Source organism: Silene latifolia, chromosome 2, assembly GCF_048544455.1.
Source record: "Silene latifolia isolate original U9 population chromosome 2, ASM4854445v1, whole genome shotgun sequence".
Classification (NCBI taxonomy): Eukaryota; Viridiplantae; Streptophyta; class Magnoliopsida; order Caryophyllales; family Caryophyllaceae; genus Silene; species Silene latifolia.
In genome coordinates, this window is record NC_133527.1 from 8,195,674 (window position 1) to 8,202,741 (window position 7,068).

Consider the following 7,068-nt stretch of genomic DNA (forward strand, 5'->3'; position numbering starts at 1 on the left):
GGTGTCTGTTCTTATGGTAATCACAAGCAAGCTTCCTATTCACAGCCCCTCTTTATACACTATAGAGCATAATCCTTCAGATTTCACTACATGGACAACTATAGATCATTATGGTGAAACTCACCCACGTGCCTTTTTCTTTAGCGATGTGGTTGCAACAGCACTCGCATCACAACAGGAAATTGCTCACAAGGTCATAGAGTACTTAATACCTATTTACAATATCGACATCATTGATGCAAACTATGCTCCTAATGAGGTTAAGTTTGCTGCAATGGTATGCGATTATGTCAAGAAAAAATTCTATACTTTAGAAAAAAAACTTTATGAGGTGCAGCAGGGTCTTCTTAATAGTGCTGTGCTGATTGAAAATGATTTCACTACTCCTAAAGGTGAGCTGCACACAATCCATGACCTGAAATCTCCGCCTCCACCTCCTCAGAAGCGAAAGATAAGCGTAACTTCATCCATCACTGCTGCTGAGCTACAAAACAAGAATAAGAAAGCCTTTACAATTCCTGCAGATTGTATTGACAGGCTCTTTAGAAAATCCTAAGTTCATGTGACAACAGCATGGTTCTCCATTGATGCTCTTTTGCTTACTTACAACCACACTTCCAGACTGATGGCGTTGCTTGTAGTTGTCTTATCAAAGAATTGTATGCTTAGATACAGACTTCATTATAAGCTATGTATTATATGCGTAGTTGCTTTTGCTTTTTATTTTGTGAGAACTGGGCAGTAACACTGAGTTACTATAATAATGTCCATGTTAGCTATGTTTTTCTTTTTCCAAAAAAAAAAAAAACTCTAGCTCTCTGGTAGCGCTACTTGTTCTACAGCTAGGCTGTATTTTATAAAGCAAGGTGTATCGTAAGCGCTTTAGCAGAGATTAGAAGACGTCATTATGTTTTCAATTTCTGCTTTCAAAGTATATGTCTGTAGTGTAATCCTCATCTACTTACAGCTATCTTAAGTAATTTGTAATGCAGTTGAATATTTATCAAGTATTTCCTAAGATTTGTCAGCCCTGAATTAGTTTTAAAAGTTGCAGCTTTGTTCTAAATTAGCCTGTAAAACTACGCCTTCAGAACTGCCGTGTCTTTACTAAAAGTATAGATTAAATACGCTCATTAATAATTTACAACTTTTGGTTATTTGGGGTGCTATGGTGTCCTGACAATAGCTTGTTCCTCTGAATCAGGGTGACACGCCTTCAGTGGAAATTGTTCAGCGTAAGATTGGTTCTATTCACAACTAGTTATTAGGTTATTGATCATTTACGCTCGCAGCATAATAGATGCTTCTTTCTCCGTGCTTATTCTTACCTTGTATATTACAAGAGCATTCCCCATTGATGTACTGCTCATTACGCAATAAAACTAACCATTTGGCGTGCAGAGAATTGCAGACAACAAAGGGCTTGCACTTTTATATATGCTCCGTATATTAACTAGATGGGTAAGTGAACAAGTCAAGTTACACTTTTGGGAATTAGTGCGATATTGATGTTTATAGCTTATTTACCTCGAATCTATGTGATGTTTCATGCTTATTTGCAGATGATGACTTCCCATACTACCCAAGTACACCTGCAACTAACCGGACAAAGAGAAAATGTAGGACACAAGGCCAGTCTCTAGCTGCTGTTCCAAAGTAATGCTCTAACCACACATTAGTCTGTATTATGAGATTATATCATTAAGACATGAATTAAAACTTTATCTCTAAACATTAGGCGCCGTCAAAGCAGAAGTGGTCCAGGAGATAAAAAAAAACGCGCAGACAACCTATAACACCAAAACAGCAAGGTATATTCTTTATCACTTGTAGTTTAACTATTGTCCTCTATGCGTATATAAGTATTTAGCTTTCTGCTTGTGTTACAACTTCGCAGTGCATTTGCCTGCTGCTATGATTGGGCAACCGCTCCCAGGGAAACCTCTCCAACTACCAGTTGCCCAGTCATGTACAAAGTGTCTAGCAAAAAGAATTGCTTCTGAGTCCCGTACATTTTGTTGCTGAGATGGAACATTAGTGCTACCATCTAACAGCTATCCTGTAGCATTGTCCAGATTATACACGTCTCAAGACCCGTTGTCTACTCATTTCAGGAAATATGCGCGCCTCTACAATAACTTATTTGCTTTCAGCTCAATTGGAGGCAAAACTCACGCAGATACACAACAGGGAATCTATGTGTTTAAGTTTCATGGTCAGATCTACCACAACGTTCCAGATCTTGTGCCAACAGACGGAAGTCCAAAGTATTTGCAATTATACTTTTATGATGGTCAACATGAAGCTGCTAATCGCTCTGGGTGCTTTTCGGACCTAGATAAGAATGTTATTGACATACTGATGAATATAACACAATCAAACCTATATGCACGTTTCTTCCGATCATTAAAGAATATTAACGTAACTGACAATACACAGAAACGTATTGAGAAAAATCCTACAAGAGACCAGCGTGTAAGCAATGCACTTACGTCTGATGAAGTCGCTGTCATCTGGGCCGATGATACGACATTAGGTGAAACCAGTGGACCACATATCTTAGTAACTGGGCGATCACAAGCTTCTCATAGAATTATGCATTACTATGGTTGTTATGACCCGCTTCAGTATCCTCTTCTTTTCCCATGTGGAGAGTGTGGTTGGCACCAAGGTTTAAAAAAGCGTATAATACAAGCAAATACAGCGTCAACAAGTCATGGTGGTATGACCCTTGCTTCCATTACAAATACAGCGTCATCCAGCTAAGGTGAAATGCCCTACTAAATGCAGAAGCGCAAAGTAAGCATTGATTTCACCACCCCATTAAGTCATGGCCTCACCGCTATGCACATCCACCTAACTCAATCATAAATCCTTCTTGCAGGAAGTTCACAGAGACCAGACTCACAAGAACGCAATGTGTCTTGCCGAGAGTACTACTGCTACAAGCTGCAGAACAGGCCAGGGAACATGCTCTTAAGAGCTGGGAGATGTTTACAGCAATATGTGGTTGATATGTACGTGAAAATAGAGAACACTCGCCTGGACTATTTCCGAAACAACCAAGATACTATAAGGTCTGAATTGTATCAGGGTTTACTTGACACAATAGATGCAGGTGAGCAGTGCACAGCTAACGTTGGTAGACGAGTTATCCTTCCAGCAACTTATATTGGAGGACCTAGGGATATGAAAGGAGGTATCTTAATGCAATGGCTCTTGTACATGCTATGGAAACCAGTTTTTTTATAATCATTACCGCAATGCAGTGGCCTGAAATAAAAAGAGAGCTGGCTCCTGGAGAAGAAGCTCAGAATCGGCCAGATATAGTAGCTAGAGTGTTTCGCGCAAAATTGCTAGCATTGAAGAAAAAGCTGGTTGAAGATAAGATCTTTGGAGAAGTTGCTGTATTTGTGTATGTGGTTGAATTTCAAAAAAGGGGCATTCCACATGCACATATTCTGCTAATAATGAAGCCTGGCAGTAAGATGAACTGTACTGACGACTTTGACAAGTTTGTTAGTGCTGAGATCCCGCCAGTGACTAATGTAAGCCTGCGCACGGCTGTGCTAAAGCATATAATGCATGGGCCTTGCGGCCACCTATACCCTGACCGTCAATGCATGCAGCACAAAAGTAGCTTAGGCCGCTGCAAGTGTGGGTATCCGAAACAATTTGCAGCTTCAACAACTAATAGTTCAGATGGATACCTTGTCTACAGGCGGCGTAAGAAAGGAGATAGTGTTAAGATAAGAGGCGAACAACTCGACAACCGTTGGGTTATTCCATATAACCCATACCTCCTTGACCTGTTCGATTGTCACTTAAATGTCGAAGTCTGCTCCACCATACAAGCAGTCAAATATTTATATAAGTATTTCTACAAAGGTCACGATAAGATATCGTTCAATATAGCAGCATGAGATGCAGAACAAGTAGTCGATGAAATTCAGCAGTACCAGTCTGGACGCTGGGTTTCCTCAATAGAGGCAATCTGGCGGATTTATGGGTTTGATCTGTTCGAGATCCATCCACCAGTCATGCCACTTCCAATGCACCTTCCAGGCATGCAGGCAATACAATTAAGGCCTCATGAAAACCTATCCCGAGTAATTTCCAATGAAAAGCGGATCAGGACACCATTAACTGAATTCTTCAGGATTAACAACGACAATGAACACAAAACAATTGAAAGGTGCTTATATAGCCAATTTACTGAACACTATAGATGGGATAAGACAGAACGGACTTGGTTCAAAAGAAGAAATAAACTACTTGTAATAGCTAGGCTTGTGTTTGTTTCGCCATCAGAAGGAGGGCGATATTTCTTGAGATTGCTACTTAATCATGTTAAATCTCCCAAATATTTTGAAGATCTTAAAACAGTCAATGGTCATTGTTGCTCAACTTACCAAGAAGCTGCATTAGAACTCAGGTTAATTGAACAAGATAACATGGTGGATTTGTGCCTTGCTGAAGCATGTAATGTACAGATGCCTTCTGCTCTACGACGTCTCAAGAATCGTTCTCATTTTTTGCCAGCCAAAAGATCCTGTAAACCTGTGGGATAAGTACTACACTGCACTATCTGAAGACTTTAGAAGAGAACACCCAAATGATGCATACACTGCAAGAGTTCTTACGGTTCAGAAGTTTGAACAACATCTAGAAGCAATGGGCAAATCTCTGCGCACATTTGGCCTCGCGCACTTGAGCGAAACCCAGGATATTGTGCTCCGCAGAACCCGAGATATAACTGATGCACTTAATGCACCTATACCATAAGAGTGTGTAAAATGTCGCAGTTCATTGAATCCAGAACAACAACAAGCTTTCGACACCATAATTGAACATGTTAGAGAAAACAAGCCTGGTGCTTTTTTTGTGGATGGTCCTGGTGGAACCTGTAAAACGTACTTATACAATGCTTTGTACGCTGAAGTCCGGTTGCTTGGTAAAATTGTATTACCTACTGCAACTTCCGGTAGAGCTGCAGCAAACATACCTTCTGGGCGGACCACACACTCCAGATTTAAAATTGCTTTAGATTTGGATGTTCCATTGACCTGCGCAGTGCCAAAGCAAGGGAGCCTTGCCGCGTTAATACAAGCAACTAGCTTAATTATATGGGATGAAGCTTTAATGGCAAGGAAGGAAACAGTTGAAGCCCTAGACCACTTACTACGCGATTTATGTGACCCAAATTTAGTGTTTGGTAGGAAGTTAATAGTGTTTGGAGGTGACTTTCGCCAAGTGCTTCCAGTAGTCCCTCATAGATCGTTAAGAGAAGTGGTGAACTATAGCATGGTCTCCTCTGCAATCTGGTCTCAACTGATCAAATATCGCTTAACCGTTAATGTTCGGGCCAGAGATGATCCAGAGTTTTCCAAATTCCGCTTGGCTCTTGGTAATGGTGAGCTTCAAACTGAAGAAACTGCCCAGATTGAATTGCCTCATGGAATTGTAGTGGAAACGCGCGGTACAGAAGCAGAGTTGATAAGTACAGTTGCTGATATTGCATACCCAGAAGCTGATGTTAACACATTGGGTACTGATATATTTATCAAGCGGTCAATACTGACGCCCATGAATGAAGATGTTGGTGCCATTAATACACTTCTTATAAATAGGTTCCCAGGAGAAGCTGTCACATATAGAGGCTACGATTCAATGCTGACTGATAACTGCAACATTTATCCAGCTGAATTCATAAATACGCTTTATCCAGGAGGCATGAGTCCTTATGAATTAATTCTGAAAGAAAATTGTCCAGTCATTCTGCTCAGAAATCTTCTTCCATATTCCGGTCTCTGCAATGGAACTAGGCTAATCTGCAAACGATTTACACCTAATCTAATAGAATGCATGATAGCTTCTGGACATTACAGTGGTGACCATGTGTTTATCCCACGTATTAAAATGCAACCATCAGCTTCCGATAATTTCCTATTTCAGTTCCAGCGTAATCAGTTCCCTTTGAAGCTGAGTTTTGCAATGACCATCAATAAATCACAGGGCAGACATTGGACCAAGTTGCTATCTACCTTCCAAGACCCTGTTTTTCTCATGGACAGTTGTATGTCGGTCTTTCACGAGCTAGAACATCAGACAAAGTAACAGTTGTTTCTGCATCAACAGATCATGGTTCATCACAACAATCCGTGAAAAACATTGTTTCTTATGATGTTTTGAGACTTGCAGGCATCATCTAAGTAACCTCCCATAGGAAGTGTTCCTGCAAAGTCAGCATACTTTTTGGCACCTAACTAGGACGATATATTGTCCAGATTTTGAAGACACGACTGTAAGGATGACTCTGCTTATCAAGATGAAGCACACACCTACAAAATCGACCTCTATTCCCATTAGTACAACCATGCTACTTAGCCCACCATTGTGCTTGACGAAGCATATGAGCCAATGGTTGGCTATATTGTATCAAGGAATGTAATGCACTTTTGACTGCAGGAGCTTATGAATCATGTAATATAAGGATTGTTTAACAAAAATAAATTATAAAGCTTCTAACAACCTTTTCTTGTTTTGAACAAAAAAAAATACTTGATCATTACTTACAATTTCAGAACATTATCATATAAAATCAACGGAATAATACAGCTAACACTTTTTTACAATATAGAATACTTCTCAATTCTGTTAAATGAATCAATTTTCCATAAACCATACATACACAGACACACACCCCCTCCTAGAACAAATCTTCACACAATTATTTCTAGATGAACTTCTCCATTAGCCAATAGTCAATATTAGACAAGTCATCTTATAATCAAGAAAGTAATAAAAATCTCTTATAAATAAATAACTATAACTATAAACACATTATACCATAGTACTCCTAGAACCTACTAATAACAATATAATATTATACTCTTTCTAATACTCACAACAATCACCAAACTACACATTACTCTAACCAGAACGAAACAGTGTACTGTCTTATTGGCATGTGCTAAGAAATCAGTCTAGCCTAAGAAACATAGTCTTCTACTACACTCCACCCACCTTCTTTTCCCCTTTTCCCTCACTGCCTTTCATTCACTTACT